This window comes from Typopeltis vanoorti, chromosome 6, assembly GCF_054136105.1.
Source record: "Typopeltis vanoorti isolate ZY-2024b chromosome 6, IOZ_Tvanoo_1.0, whole genome shotgun sequence".
Classification (NCBI taxonomy): domain Eukaryota; kingdom Metazoa; phylum Arthropoda; class Arachnida; order Uropygi; family Thelyphonidae; genus Typopeltis; species Typopeltis vanoorti.
The window spans coordinates 94,151,410-94,169,028 of record NC_143554.1 but is presented as its reverse complement, the minus strand read 5'-3'; the positions used below and the strand labels follow the sequence as shown (position 1 = coordinate 94,169,028).

Here is a 17,619-nt window from a genome sequence, read left to right as displayed (position 1 = left end):
GAATAAACTGTTCCTTTGAAAGCTATTAAAAGAAATATTACTGAACCAAGTAACATATGAGAATAACTTGACATTCGAAATATCCTGATTATCTAAAAATTATTATATAATCAACAACGGAATTGGAAAAAGTCAAGAAAAGATTAAAAGAAATTCAGACAGACAGGACAAGAAAAAATGAACCAGGTACGGTAACAATTATTATAATAAAAGTAAGGTAAAACAAGGAAAATAACATGATAACCACAGCAATAAACTTTAATGATAAACACAGATATGGTGTATTGAATAAAACAGTACATTGTCAGTGTGTGAAAACAAGCAGTTCAAAGACAGGAATACATGATAAATACAACAATCAGTTTAGCAATTAAAAACTGTTGCTGCATAATTGGTAAACTTGTTACTGTATTTATCTTGTATTCCTGTCTTTGAGCTGCTTATTGTTTCAACACTGACTATTTATATTTTTAAGTGTGAAATATCTATGCTTTAAGTTTATTACTGTGGTTGTTGTGGTGTTTTCATTGTTTGATTGTTATGCCACATACCACTGAAGATTAAAAATAAGGTAAGTCAGTTAAATACAAGAAAAAAAGAAGTGATATTATATAGTGATACTATCATGAAATTCGCACATGTCAATTGTATCACATTTCAAGCTTTCAAAGGGCAAGACTAGAGAAGATAGAGAAAAGTAAATGAGAAAGGTAGGATTTGTCGAAACTAATAATTTAAGTAGTGACAAAGATAGAGTGACAGAGGATATGAAAAGATTATTGGAAGTGAGAAAGAAAGTGAGAGTTTAAAAATTGTTAGCTTATTACTGAGATACGACAGAACTAAGTTAATTGAAGGTTTATTTTTCACTTGGTTAGACTATAATAAATTTAGTTTAATCCTTTATCCAAGTGTGAGCAAACAAAGCTTGCGCCTGAAAGTATCTTCAGGACTGGGGTAAGGTAGTACAACACCGGGCAACTCGTTGCAAAGGTGGAGCAAGCTAACATCACTCCTATCTCAGTATCTCCCATAATGCAAAACACATTTCCTTGCGGATATGTATAATGTTATGCATTAAGGGAAGGGCCACTACCCAGACTAGTTTCGACCTTTACTGAGGTCTCTTCAGTGGGAGGCAGGCCCAAGTGGAGATACCAGGCAGAAGCATTAGCAAGGTCATCTCTACCTATAGGAGCTGCCAAACGGTGTGCCATCTTTTTATTAAATTACTCTGGATTTAGAGAAAGATGTTGAAAGTTTATTTTTCACTTGGTTAGACTATAATAAATTTAGTTTAATCCTTTATCCAAGTGTGAGAAAACAAAGTTTGCACCTGAATGTATCTTCAGGACTGGGGTAAGGTAGTACAACACTGGGAAACTCGTTGCAAAGGTGGAGCAAGCTAACATCATTCCTATCTCAGTTTCTCCCATAATGCAAAACACATCTCCTTGCAAAACACACATCTCCGACAAACCTCCTAAAGTTTTAGGAGGTTTGTCGGGGATTCGTGAGAGAGCGGTGGGTCCACTACAGTGATGTCGGATGACAAGGGCTATTCTTGAGAACGCTTGAGGATTTCCAAGCGAAGCTGATCGTGTTACGACAGCCTATGCAGAATCGAGCCTATGAATAAAGTCCCGTCGAGGAGAATGGAGAAAATTTCCTGCAGAGTGGTAGACAGTACGTCACAGTCTGGAAATGATTCAAAGAAAAGCGTAGTGCATCGCCAGGTGCAAAAGACAGCCGATAACTATACAGTAAGGTAATCTAGATCTACATGAGATGGCGGCATGAAATCTGAAAAGATCCGGTAATGTAAAGAATTTCATTCTATGTTAAAAATTGGTTAGAAGAATAAGAAATTTGTGTATGCTGTAAACAGAGGACACTAATAGAGAACTTTTAAGTGAGAATTTGATTGAATTAGTTAAGACCACGTGGAACAAAGAAGAATTGTTGATAGGCAGTATTTTGATTGAGAATGACTAGGCCTGACTAATGAAATTTAGAACTAAGATAGTTATTGAGAGAGTATTAATGAAAGTGTTCAAAGCATGTTCTGTGAATAACCTGTGAAAGAAATTATATCCTAGTAGTGTAATGCTTACACTTAATCTTATCTTTTCGTAATTGAAGGATTTAGCTTACTCAATTTCATTGTTCTGATTTAGTATGAACCTTAGCTTACAGTGAGTTTTGTTCTATTGAGTATTTGAATTTTCTTAACTGTAAATGTTTTGTGTTTTTCCAATAAACATGTTTTGTACCTTATACCTGAGTTTATGCCTGATTACAAATTCAAACCACCGCTTATGAAATAGAACCTTTTGGCAGGAAGAAATTAGATATTATTGCTTAAGTGAGATTCAGGTCACGACTGCTAACTGAATCTAGAAGGCGAGATTATAGGATTGAATGTTGTGTATATGCTTTTGAATTTGGAACTGTTTCCCTGAACAAGAGTCTCTTCTGTTATAGGATATTGGTAGGCACAGCATAATAAAAATTTTACCAATATCCGAAGAGGAAATAGATCTGAATTAATATTTTAAAGGCACAACAGTAGATTAGAAAGAGGGCTATTTATAGGTAGAACAAGGTATAATATAGAGAAAGTAACGACGTAACAATGGCACAGCTGGCAGGATGTGATTAGGGCCCTAGAATTTAAAGTTGACACATCCTTAATCACTATAAGTTGGTTTTTGATATAGTATCAGCCAATCAGGCATTTATTGCATTAATTAGAATTTTGAGGAAAAATATATTGTGTTGAATTTGTAAGATGAATGCAGGTATGTCCCCACCTACAAGCTCAGAGTTAGATGACTCAGAGTTTTTTAGAACAATTAATCCCCAACAGGTATTCCTTCAGTTTTCGGGTGATGAATCTGATGACGTGGTTGCATTCTTCAAGTACATTGAGGAATTGAGAAGGATTGGTCGGTGGAGTGAATTCAAACTGCTCATTCTGCTGTGCAGCAAGCTAGTTGGAAAGAGTAAAACCTATTTTCACTCCTCACCGGTTCTGAAAGAAACCCAGAGTTATGTTAAATTTAAAGAAGTCCTTATTTCACAGTTCTCAAGGGTAAGAAACGTGGGACCGAATCTGTGGAAGCTCCAAAGAATGGTACAGAAAGAACAAAGAAAGTGTGTCCGATTACCATAACAGGTTGTTGGATCTTGCCAACACACTAAGTGTTTCGGACAAAGACAGGCACCACCTAAACTGTTCCGTCTTTCTTCCAGCACTTGAGGGCAGGATTGAAACAAGATCTTAAGGAGACAGCATACGGAAAAAATATATCAAACTTAGAAGAATGTTATAATGCAGTAAAACAGAGGGAGCAACTGCTCAGAGACATTTGTCCCGCAGGCATTCTTGGGTCTGTCAATGTGATCAAAGAAGAGAGAGACAGCATTAAAGATCAGGGCACTGAAAAGAAACATCCAGAAAGGAAAGAAAAACAGAAAGGAAGTGAAGAAACTAGACCTGAGACAGTTTACCAAATTGCTGATAACAGTCAAAATTTTAGCGAGGTTCGCTCATTGATAAAACAGTAAGTGGAGAAACTGAGCAACTCATCTTGGAACGTCTAGATTTTGTGCTCAGTCAATTGACAACAGTCTGTATGACAACCCATGAGAAGTCCTCATTACAAGATCAGAGAATCAATGATATAGTTCACAAGGAGTTTGAAAGGATGCAGAGACCTCTGCTTGATAAGATAGATTCCATGATGCATAAAATGATGGAGCTGTCTGCCAAATGCTGTAGCAACTCTCCTTTGTCCTCAGAAGGAGATAATGCTAGGGCCTACAACCGAGAGGATCCAAGATGCTGTAGCTGCAACAAGTTAGGACATCTTGCCCATAACTGCTTCGACAGACAAGGCTATTCAAAGGGAAATTCCCATTCAGATGCCGTCACGTTTGTAGCAAGCAAGAAAAAGGGGAGATCAGAAACAAGACACTGAACTAACTGTTGAAGGAAGGATCTGTGAAAAAAACTTCAAGGGATTGATTGACACAGGTTCACAGGCTTCGATAATCTCCATGAACTATTTCAGAGAGATAGAGCCATATGTAAAGGGTAGGATTAAACATTTAAGAAGGCCCATTAAACTTTTGGGAATATCCTCCACTTTTACCCAGACTACGAGGTCAGTGAGACTAAGAGTGAACTTGCCCGAATTTAATATGCACGTGTGGCACAATTTTATAATTCTGCCTAGAAACTCACTTCCTCATTTAAGATTAATCTTGGGGAATGACTTCTTATCAAAATACAATTTCTCCTGTAATTACTCAAAAAGGGAAGTCTGCTTTCAAGGGAAGAATAGAGATACAGAGGCTGGAAAGGGATCATTAGTTCAAGGTGAGGGAAGTGCCCATGAGCGTCAGAAAATCCAGAGAAAGAGAGGGCATAAACCGACTGGGGGAGATGTAGAGCTTACTAACCACATCAGCTCCGAAATGAATGAGCTTTCCACGTCGGAAAACTCATTGAGTCCTAACTTAATTGAAGAAAAGGGAGAAGGGATACAATCAGAAGAAAAGGGTACAATCAGAGATGAGTGGGAAGCAAACAAAGATATTCTAGAGATAAATTATGCTGGTGTTGAGCAGAATGTATTTTCCTCCTACAAGAAGTTAGTTGATACCCAGTACAAAACTCGAAAAGGACTAGGCGAGCATAACCCAGCTGGTCATTGGAGGAAGTGTAAATCTATCAGATGGGGGGGTGAAAAGTTTTTTTGTTGTGTTGTTTATTTAGACATGAACTCGGAGTTGGCTCTAAGGCCCAGGCTAAACAGAAGCATCATCCCCAGGGAACTGAGGAAGGAGTAAAAAAAAAAAAAAGGGTTTCTCTGAGAGAACAGAAAAACTTTTTTTTTCTTGAAAGGGGGGACTTTTGTTAGATCCTCAATGGAGAACTTTACAAGTAAAGTTCTCCATTCAGGATCTAACAGTATCTTCTAACTGTGCATATTCAAGGTCCTTTTGTCTTAGAAACAACTTAACCTCTCCAAGGCAGGTGACAAATCACATCAACACCGCACCTCTGGAAAGCCATCTTATTCTGTTATGCAAAAGAAGATCGGAATATTAGCAATTGATTTCTTTAAGAAGTTCACAAAATTTCCGATGATGTAGCGGTATTGCCATTATTTTGTTAACAATTTCTACAACCAAATCCATCACTACTATTATCTCTTTTGGAAAAGTTTGATGGATTATGCAGTGAAAGGAAAACACGTCATGCAAAATTTGTTTTTTAAATAAAGAAACAAAACCTTTTTTTGTACCTTTCATGCTCGGCGCCCCATCGGTCAAAATAGATATTATTTTGTTAATATTAATACCCTTACTTTTCAAGCAAGTGGTAACAGCAGATTCAATGTCTTCTTCCGAGTTTGTCCTGTAAGTGGCAGTATATCGAGTAATTCTTCCTGAGGTCCTTGAGAGTTTATGTATCTACAAATAAGTACAATCTGTGCAATATCATCCACATCACATGATTCGTCACAGGCAATGGAGAATCCTGGTGTTGAATTTAGATCTGTAACCAGCTGATTTGTTATATCTTCTGCCATTCATATAGTTCTATCCCTTACAATCTTAGCAGATAATGGCATGTCTTTTATTTTTGTAATTATTTCCGCTTTATTTTTAAAATCGCAGAAAAGATATTCGGATATTTTAATAAAACATTCTTTCACATATTCACCTTCCGTAAAAGGTTTTCCTCATTTAACAACTTCTTGAATGGCCAGAAAACTAGCAATAGTTGTATTTCTTGATTCTTTTATCCATTTGGAAAATGAACATTTAGTTAGATTTACTTTGCATTGCAACTCTTCAACTGCCTTTTTTCTTTCATCTCCCCATGGATATACTTTGTCAAATGCATCATATTTATTTAAAAAATGTCTTTGTATATTTGATTTTTTATTATTTGAAAGCTTTTCATGGCATATTAAACACATTGGAAATCCTGCTGTATTTGTTACAAATGCGTAAGTTTCAGTCCATTCACTTTTAAACTCCCGATTTTCTTCTTCTATATTTCTCTTTCTTTACTGACATTTTAAATACTATAAAAATATTTTTATTTTGTTAATATTTAATCGAATGTTAACATATTCATGTTACCTAACACAATCACCGGTAAATAAAAGCACGGCAATGTCCACTACAAAATCTTTACTTATTTTAACAAAGTGAGCAGATTTACATACCACACCTGCACTATATGCTAAGACAATGGGCACATTCTGACAGGCAAGCGCTACCATAGCGCTACATGTGCTAGCCTAGCGTGCCGTCATAAACGTGTCCAAGCCAACTGCTCGATCGTAGCGCTACCGTAGCAATCACCATTCGCTATAAATTAATTTAATTTGTAGTGATTAATTTTCGCTACAAAGTAGTACTCTGCCTGGCTGATCGTGGTAACGATCAGCCAGGCAGAGTAAATGTAAACTGACCAATGTAAATTGCCCAATGTAAACTGACGTTTTTTGAGTATTGACATATGGTTAGGGGTCATTTGACCTAAAAATATTTCTTTTTACTTCTATGTTTAGATAGATCGTTTAATAATAAAAAGAGCCGCAATTATTAATTCAAAGAGCCGCAGGTTGCCGACCCCCTGCATTAAGGAAATATATCGAAATTTTACGCTGGATTTATTTATTTACTTTTTTCTCAATAAAATTATATGTTTTCCATGGTAATACTATCATCTGCAACATTTTTCTTCCATTTAAAAATAAATCTAATCCTTAATGTCTATTACAAAGTATTTCCTTCTTAATCTCAACAGACAGTACTTCCAGAATCCAGTTCAGTATAGAAAAAGAAAATAATAACAGCCTGCTTTTTTAGAAGAGAGAAATATAAGATCTGATAATGTTCGAGCAATGACAGACAACAGATTGATTTGGAGTAAAATTGCTGATAGGAAGTTAGTAATGATGTAAGTTTTTCATGTAGTGCTATATCCTATACACCCCTTGAGGGTACATGTCAGGAATTTGATGATGATGATGATATTTTTCTAGATACCCTAATCATACATCTTCCCTTTCTTGCACCTTTTCTTTCTCAGTTCACAGAAAACCCACCCACATAGGTAGATACATAAACAAACTTTCCCACTATTTCCCTCCCTCTTAACAATGGTGTTATCAAAACTTTTTTAATAGATCCTTCAATCTTTGTTCTACCCATAGTGAACTCTCCTTTATTCATCAGTTGTCCAATTCTTACAATGCTAAAAAGATCGACAAATTAACTGTTCCTCAGACTGCTCTCAGAATACTGAAATACCGGTAATGCTATCACTGTTCTTTATATCCTGAGCAGCAGAACTATAAAAAAAACATAATCTCTGCACTGTATTCAAAGCTCATCTGAAGTTGGCTGTCCTCATCCACTCTCCTAATTTATACCTGCTACAAACACGTGACTCGTTACACGGCACAAAGCACCTTGCATATGGGGGGGGGGGGTAGTTGACTTCTTTCCAAGTATATTCCAAGTGTATATGCCAAAGCTATGCAATATCAAGTCTTACAGAAAACTGGAATTGTCAAACTCTTAATCAAGAGAGCACATAACATTAATTCTTCTCTATCTTTACAGTAAGAGAAGCTCTTACGATCAAGACATTAATGGAATGTAAATGGCTAAAGCACTTGTCATATTTAATGGATATCAGACTCTCTTACAATTCTATATCCAAAGATACTGAATGCAGATTCGTTTCAATCCCATACTTTTCTGGCAGAATACTGAAGAAATTTTATCTGATACCCCCCCCCCCACATACACAAACACTATTTTTCAATCAACAAAATTCTAATCTCTTACCAAATACAAAAGACAAACTTTTTGCCTCTTCTCAAGCTGGTCTTTACTACATTTCCATGTGAGTGTAATTCAACATACTTTGGACAGACCTGCCTGCCTCTCTGTGGAAAAATAGATCAGTGAACATCGATACAACAGCTGGTACTGATTAAACTTTAAAACCCAAAAGTTGGATCTTGCAATCCAACACTGAGACCAAATGCAGTATCCTCTAGAACAATCATTACCTTCTCCATAGAAGTTGTATTAAATATGAATGTTTCTTCAAAAAATGTTCAGAGAGTCCTGGGATATTCTCCCAGGAATGTTATTTACATTATTTGTGTTCTGTCTCTTTGAATTGCTAGTGAATTCCCAACCAATAATGTACTTTTAATTTCAGTAAGAAATATTTGTTGCTAATTTCAATAAAGTTAAGTAAATATTGTGTCTAGCATTTTTACTTCTGATTACTATGTCACAGGTAGCATTAAAGCTTGGAAGAAAATTGCTAATGAGAAGCAAGTAATAATGCACACTTAATTATGTGGTATAACCATATGTTGAATACTTTTTAAAGACTTTACAAAGTCTTTAAAAAGTATCAACAAACAGTTATCCCACCATCAACGTAGCAAGAATGACTCCAAAGGTTATATCTCCTTGCCATATATCAGCACACTATCCAAAAAACTGAGTAGAATCTTAAAGAAATTCAACATACAAACGAGCTTCTCGACTCTTCCAAAAATAAGATCAACTTTCACCAACTATAAACAATCTCACAACCTTCTACAATGTCCAGGTGTATACAAAGTCACATGTGAGTGCAGAAAACCTTACTATGGCCCAACGGAGAAATCTATTCTCCTACGTCTTGAGGAGCACCAGAGAGACATTGCTTATAAGAGAACCAGAGCAACTGCCCTATCAGGCCATGTCCTGTTTTCAATAACCACAAACAACGAAAGCCGTCAACATGAAGGAAATTGGATAACAACTTCAAACCTACACATTTGCCATGATGAGGTAGAACGCTGCATTGTAGAGTCAAAAAAAATCACCTTGGACCCTCTTCATATGAACAATAATCTCAGCTATAATTTGCCTGACTCTTTCAGCTCTACTATCAGATACTGGAGATCGCGTGGTTCCACACACACACACACAAGTGTACAACAATAGAACTTTAACACGGACTATAGCTCAAGTTCATAATAACTGTAATTTACAGTCGAATATCATAACTTTATAATTGTATAGCCTTAGAGTGTCTCAATGTTTATATCAGTGTCTTTTAATATCATTCTATGTTCTTAACGCCTGATGAAGTCAATCTTGACGAAACATGTTGCGTTTTCAACTAAATCTCAATTTATTATAATTCTCGGGTTTATAGTCAGTTTATATTAAAAATGATATATATATATATATATATCAGAAGCTGATTCTTTAATTTTTAAAAATCACAATTTTTACCCAGTCAGTAAAAAAAAATTAGATCATCCAGTATCAGGATGATCTAATTAAAATAATAAATTTTTAAACATTTAAAAATAAAAAAATGAACACACATCACATTTGAGCAAAGTTGAAGTCATCAAAAAAAAAATAAGAGCACCACTTAACTGTAGCCTACTGGGTCACAAAACTCTGCATGCAAAGTGCTCTGAGATTGCTTATGTTTCTTAATCCTTTCCAAAAAAAATAAATAAAATATTTTTATTATATACATTTTCACAGAATACACGGAGTGTTTTCAAAACCTCATATACTATATGAAATCCACTGTTTTCTTTTTCTACACGATGGAACAGGAATTAACAAAAATTTATGGGTGAGTTTCTATATTATCAAACCCAGCTAAGCCTTCAAAGATGTGCTCGTCAGTGACAAGTAAGAATTTTTCATTGACAAGTAAAAAAAAAAAAAAGAGAGAAAAAAATCAGAAGAGAAGTTTCAGTTTAAACATCAGTTTTTATTTATGTAATGGTGATTTTGTTTATTGTTTTACATCATAAACAGTTTTTTGTATGTTCAATTTACTTATATCTAGTGGGCCAAGCGCTGCAGGTAGTGGGCCTAGCGCTGCGGACGCAATTTGAAGAGCTCCTGATTCAGATAAGTTTTACTAGGAATAATTAAGTATATATGCGTAATTGTTTAAGTAAGAGCAGCTGTAAACGTTGTACGCTACCGATATTATTAGTGTGGGGGTTTTTTTCTTGCCTAAACTAAATTACGAAATCGTTATTATTAGACCTAGTAACCTGCAGAGAAAAAAAAAAAATGGCGGCGGCATTGTCATTCCATGATTTTAATTTAGATTTCAGTCGTTTCGTTAAGTGTGAGGTCTGTTATATGTATTCCTTCAATTACATAAATGATTTGTGGATGTTTAGTGCGGATGGAAGAAGGGTGTGTGTGCGAAGTGTGACCTGAACGAGGAACTGATGAATGCGAATATGAAATTGATGACAGAAAGTGCTAGTACCGATTGTGTCGCGAGTGCACGCTTGAAAGAGAAGGATGGTGAGAAAGACAGGCGAAAAAATGTTAAAAAATCAGGAAAAAAGAAAAAGAGCGATTTGGCGACTGTAACGGATGTTAAAAGGGACGAAAGTGAGGCAGAAAGAAACAAAATTGAGAGAACCAATGAAAGTAGAAATGGTGTGATGCAGAAATCGCAAGTAAAAAAAATCGAAAGAATAAATGATAGCGAAAAAAGAATGAATGATGGCGAAAGTTGGACGCATGTTGGAATAAAAGTACTGAACCAAAGATGAATGACAGTAAAAGTGAGAAGAATGATAGCGAAAGTTGGACGCATGTTAGTCCGAAAGTAGGGAAACAAAAAAAGATAAATGAGAGTGAAAGTGAGAAGAATGATAGTGAAAGTTGGACATATGTTGGACCGAAAGTACGGAAACAAAGAAGGATGAATGAGAGGGAAAGTGAAAAAAGAGGGTCGAGAGTTAGAAAGTTAGAAAGATTTAATGATAGAGAGAATGTGTCGCGAGGTTCGGAAGGTGAATTGGATTGGATGAAGCAAGAAATGAAATTAAGAGAATTCAGGTCAAAACTAATAAAATAAATCATAATGGCATGAAAGAGTTAACGAAAGATGAGTGAGTGGCGTTGTATGGCGACTCCATTATTAAAGGTGTGCTAGAGGATAAAATTTACAAGGTATGTTTTTCAGGTGGTAAAATGAGTAGAGTGATTGAGGCATTGAATATGAGGCGGGAGCGAGCAAAAGAGTTAATTGTATTAATTGGTACAAATGATTTGAGAGAGAACAAAGAGCATGTCAAAATGAATGTCAGGAGACTGCTTGGAAAGATAATAAGTGTGAATATATAATAAAATGTGAATAATAAATGTGAAATAATAATAAAAGAGAATAGTGTGACAGGAAGGGTAGTCAGTGTGTTGCCTAGGTATGATTGTGGTGAAATGAGGTGGAGAGCAAGGATTATGAATGATATTCTGGCTGAAATGTGTGAGGAGATGGGAGTACAGTTTGTTAATGTGTGGAATGAGTTTGAGGGACGAAGTGAGCTGTATGGGAGCGATGGACTGCATTTGAGTAGTTATGGTGTGAGTCGCTTGGAGAGACTGCTGCTGGAAAGTAGAGAATGAATCAGATCGAGAGGGGAGTGATGTGGAAGAGCAGGAGAGTAAGACAGGAGAGATTGAAGAAGTGGAAATGAACGGGGAAGTGAGTGGTATGAGTATAGAAAATGAGAGAATGGGTGTGCAAGAGGAGCAGGGAAACGGGGAGGCTCAGGGTGGACAGGGGTACACAGTGTGAGAAAGTTGGATGCTCCAAGAGGAAGTGAGAGCATGTGTAGGCAGGAAAGTAATGGGATGACCAGGGATCAAGAGGAAACAGATGGAATTGCAAAGGGTTCTAAAATGAAGAAGCAGAAAGGGAAATGGCCCCAGTCCAGCATGGAGAGATCACATCGAGTGAGTGGTATCAGTGGAGCTAGCTGTAGATCCAGAAATGAGCTGTCATGTTTGTATACCAATGCTAGAAGTATAAGAAACAAGCTGGATGAAATGGTTGCACTAATTGCGTCTGTGCACCCAGAGATTGTTGGAATAAGTGAGACATGGTTAGATGAGGACGACATCCTGACAGGAATAGAGATGGAAAGGTATGATGTGTTTTGTAAGGATAGAAGGGGTAAAAAGGGAGGGGGAGTGCTATTGATGATAGAGAAAGAGTTATGTCCATACAAGGTAGAGATGCAAGAGGGAAATAGGGCCAGTGGTTTTGAGGCAGTATGGTGTGAGATAGAGGTGAATAGAATCAAATACTTGGTGGGATGTTGTTATAGACCAGGTAATGTAGATGGTAGTGACTATGAAATGTATAGTCAAATAAGCCAAGCAAATAAGAAAAGGGTGATCATTATGGGTGATTTTAATTATGGCAATATAGACTGGAATGAAGAGATGGCAACTGGAAGTAAAGAAAATGAGTTTCTTGAGTTTTGATGGATAACTACCTCAGACAGTATGTAACAGAGGGCACAAGAGGATTAAGGGTCTTGGATTTGGTCATCTCATCAAAGGATGTAATTATCAATGAGGTGTCAAATCATCCACCAATTGGTGAAAGTGACCATGAGGTGATTACCTGGGTGGTTGCCAGCAGTGCAAGGACCCCTGTGAAAAAAGGGTATACGTGGAACTACAAGGGGGGGTGATTATGAAGAGCTCAGGAGACAGCTTGCAGGTGTAGCATGGAATGAGGAGTTAGCTGGAAAAGAGATCAATGCAGCTTGGGGGATTTTCAAAAACTATTTAGTGGATGCAATGTCTAAATGTATACCATGGGTGAGAAGGTTAAATAAGGTAGGTGTGAGATGGATGAATAAAGAGATTAAGCATGCAATACAGAAAAAAAGGGCATTGTGGAGGCAGCATAAGAGAAGTGGAAGTAACCAATTTCATGAGGTCTACAAAGACCAGGCAAGGAGGGTGTTGCAGAATGTGTGGTGGAGATATTTAATGAGCAGTTCATAAAGATCTTTCAATCTTGTGAATGTGACTTCATGGAGAGATTAAGAGCAGTTGATGATGGGGAGGAGAGACTGACTGTAAGTGAGCAAGAGGTGTTTGGGGAGTTGAGTAAACTAGATGTAAATAAGGCTGTGGGACTTGATAATATATCACCACGTATTCTGAAGGAATATGCCAGAGAGTTGACACCTGCCTTGACATATTTTTTTAATACGAGTCTTGCACTTGGTCAAGTTCCTAAAGAGTGGAAGGAGGGCAAGATTGTGCCACTTCATAAAGGAGGTGATCGAACTCAAGCATCAAACTATAGGCCTATCTGTGTGTCAGTGTTGTGGTTAAGTTGTTGGAGAAGCTTGTGAGAACTAGGATCCAGAGTTGGGTTGACAACAATGGTATAATCTTTGATGGACAGCATGGATTTGCTAAAGGGAGGTCATGTTTTAGTAATCTACTTACTTATTACAATAAAGTGACTGCTTCCTTGGACAGAGGAGAAGGATACACAGTAATATACTTGGATTTCGCAAAAGCTTTTGATAGAGTACCTCATGATAAGTTGACAGTCAAACTAGAGCAGATGGAGTTGGATATTAGATTAGTGCATTGGATTGGAGACTGGCTATCTGATAGGTATCAACAAGTTGTGTATGGGGGTGCAATATCCAGGAAAAGGAAAGTCACTAGTGGAAGTGCCTCAGGGTTCTGTTTTAGGGCCATTACTATTTAACTTGTATATTAATGATATTGGCGAAGATTTGGATGGAGATATTCAGTTGTTTGCAGATGATGCAAAGTTGGGACGAACCATAAAGAGTAGAGAAGATGTTGTGGCCTTGCAAGAAGACTTGAATAAATTGAGTGATTGGGCAAGCAAATGGGGATGTGAGTTCAATGTTGCAAAATGTAAGGTTTTAAAATTTGGAAAACAAAGATGGGATGCAGAATTTATGCTTGGTGAGAATATATATTGTTGGAAGTAGAGGAAATAAGAGATCTGGGGGTGATAGTGGATAAGGATCTAAAATTTAGGGGACACATTGCCAAAATTATGAAGACAACACAAAGACTTCTAGGAATGATGCGGAGGACACTGACGTGCAGAAGTAGGGAGATTCTTGTTCCATTGTATAAGGCTTTGATTAGGCCACACATGGACTATTGTGCCCAGATTTGGTCACCTGGTTTTCAGAAGGATGAAGAGCTGTTGGAAAGGGTCCAAAAGCAACTGACTAAGGTAGTTTCTGACCTCTGGAATGTCGAGTATGAGGAAAGATTGAAAAGATGTAATTTGCAGAGTCTAGTGGAGAGAAGGAAGAGGGGAGATGTGATAGAGACCTACAAGTTGGTAAGGGTTGTTATAGGATCAATGGTGGAGAAGTTCTACAGAGAATAGTGGGAGATCAGGGGAGAACCAGAGGTCATCCCTGGAAACTGTATAAAGAGGGTGTGAGTAGGGGAGTGAGAGGCAGGTTTTTTTCGTGCAGAGTTGTGAGTGATTGGAATGCCTTGCCTGAGAGCGTGGTGTCTGCAAGGAGTTTGAATGTGTTTAAGACATGGTATGATGAGATGTGTGTGAGATAAAAGGACCTTCTAGATGAGTCTTTGACTCCATGAGGTCTTGTTTAATAATAATAATAATTATTGGATCTATCGGGGAATGTTGCTCATTACAAATGCCTGTTGGGTATACTGATTTTGCTGTAATAACAGAATACAAACAAGAGGACAGATATGCTCACATCTATTTATTCTTTAGAGAGCACACCATGCATATAGCAAGGTAACAGTTAATTATGATACAACAACCCAAAAATACATATGCTGCTGACAGCAGTAATTAGCTTTTTATTATCTAGTGATGGAATATGGAGAATTTGACTATAAATAGTGAATATTGAAACTTGGAAAGTTGAGAAAGAAGCATTTATTTTCCCAAAATATTTCTCTCTGACTCTAATCCTCTATCCTAAATGTTTTTCACTTGTTTTCCTGAGTTGTTACCATGTCATGTGATATCACTGGCCCTGTCTATCCATCAGTGTTTTGGAGCCAACTGAATTCAGAAATGCATTATTGTAGTTATATAGCTAGACCACCAAGGGTATTTTACTGAGAGATTTCAGAATACCAAATGTTTTCAATGTTTGCTTATAATAACAGAAAAGAAATGGCTTGTTTTTTTCGATAAAAGCCATTCAAGGCATACTGAAAGTGTTAGAAAGTAAATATGGTATTATTAATAAATAATAATAAGTCTTGTATCACTTATAAAATACATCATTTTTTTTTCATGGGCTGATAAACATATTAATACATCAGTAGTTAATATATCTGCTTCAAACACCGGTGGTTATTATTATTTTATTATTATTATTATTACATGACACCTCCAAGGAGTCCAAAGACTTATGGAGTGATGAGTCTTTGGACTCCTTGGAGGTGTCATGCCATCTACTGCCCATTACCACTAGTATTTTCACAGACAGTCAAACATCTATGACCATGGTGGGATTCGAACCAGCAGCCTTTTGGTTGGAGAGCGGATACGCTAACCACTTGGCCAACTAGGCTGGCCTATGCAGGGTAAACATTAGCCATAGCATTAACAAAACTTACAAACTGATCAGATTCCAGAATCAATGACTATGATATAATACACAACCATGGTAGAGTATGCTCAAGCTAACATCTGATAAGTGAGATATTTGTCTGACAAGTGAGCCAGCACAACAAAATTTTCAAAGTCCTGCCCATCATCCACCCATCATCAGTACATTAAATTATGGGTTGATGAAAAGAACACAAACTGTCAGATAACGCTAAAATTCATTAAATTTTAGTAGAGTACTCCAACAGCAAATTTTATCAAATAAAATAAAGTTGATCATTTTTTTAAAATTCTCATTTGTTTTTGATTACTGTATTCTAAAAGAAAATATTCAATTTTCAAGGTGATCTCATTATTATTATTATTACGGGCGAGTCTAGGGAGTCCTTAGACTCATCGAGGGAGGCCCTAAACATCATGTCCACACAACTATACAACATTCTCACAGTATCTATCATACCTTGCCTTGAACTCACTCACCGTCATAGCACCCACAACAGACTCTGGCAGCTTATTCCACTCATTTACCACTCTAAAAGTAAAGAACCCAGCTCTAACACCCTTGCCTAGCTCCCATAGGTGTCCCCTAGTTCTCCAACCACCAGTCCTGATCTCAAAAATATCCTCTGAATTAATCTTATAGAAACCCTTTAGCAATTTGAATGTCTCGATCATATCTGCCCTTTTATGCCTATGAACTAATTTCTGCAACCCACAAATCTTCAACCTGTTTTCATAAGGTTCATTCCATAGATCTGCTATCATCTTGGTCACTCGCCTCTGGATCCTCTCCACCTCCTCCCCATCAAGAAGAAACCTAGGTGACCAAATCTGGGCACAGTAGTCGAGATGAGGTCTTATCAAGGCTTGGTACAGAGGTACAATAACTTGCTTTTTGATGCTATTACCAGGTCAAGCACTCTCAAACCCCCTAGTATTTTCAATTACTTGCTGTCTCAGATGGTTATCCCTTAATAATTGAATAAAATCCAGTTCCTTCCTCACGTGTGTCCTCTCCTCCTTCCAATCAATGTTACCATAGTTGAAATCCCCCATAATAATTGCCCTCCTTCCACTCATTGCTTCTATTTGCTTATGCATACTATCTCCACCATCTATTCCATCACCTGGTCTATAGCAGCACCCAACTGTATATTTTGTTCTGCCAGTCTCAACCTCACACCAAATAGCTTCAAATGAGCTCTTTTCACTATCCTGCAATACAACTTCAATTCTCCTTGGCTGCAGTTCATCAGCTATCATCAATAGCACTCCTCCCCCCATTTTATTCTCTCTGTCCCTCCTAAACACACTATAACCTACACATTCTATTCCACTAACTATATCATCTTCCATCAACCATGTTGTTTCACTAATGCCAATAACCTGTGGCCAGGAAGAGCCAGTCAAGACCAAAAATTCTTCCTTCTTGTTCCTAATACTCCTGGCATTAGTATACATGAAATGCAGAGGTCCCTTTTGTCCCACCCCTATCTTGATGCATTATTCTAACTATCCCATTCCGATTTCTTGTCCTTAGTACTGGCTCGGGTACATTATATACATTCTTACACTCAACTGTCTCACTGATGTCCGCATATCCCCCCCCCCACCTCCTTGGTATTGAAAGTTTATTTTTCACTTTCAATACCAAGTCCTTAATCCTTTATCCAAGTGTGTGCAAACAAAGTTTGCGCCTGAAAGTTTGCACACACTTCACACTTGGATAAAGGATTAAACTAAATTTATTATAGTCTGACCAAGTGAAAAATAAACTTTCAACATCTTTCTCTAAATCCAGAGTAATTTAATAAAAAGGTGGCACACCGTTTGGAAGCTCCTATTCTGCCTGGTATCTCCACTTGGGCCTGGCTCCCACTGAAGAGACCTCAATAAAGGTCGAAACTAGTCTGGGTAGTGGCCCTTCCCTTAATGCATAACATTAGACATATCAGTAAGGAGATGTGTTTTGCATTATGGGAGATACTGAGAGAGGAGTGCACACACTTGGATAAAGAATTAAACTAAATTTATTATTACCCCCTCCTTGGTAGTTCTAGTTTCCCTGATTCTGCACATCCATTTTCACTTCATTCAGCAACACTTTTTCCAGT

General features: G+C 37.2%; 1 protein-coding gene across 8 annotated transcripts in view; it reads right to left on the bottom strand.

The window, feature by feature from the left end:
- Window positions 1-17,619, bottom strand: part of LOC150105717 (C-Jun-amino-terminal kinase-interacting protein 4-like) — a 615,637-nt gene that overhangs the window by 444,157 nt on the left and 153,861 nt on the right. The gene's annotated exons all lie outside the window — the stretch shown is intronic.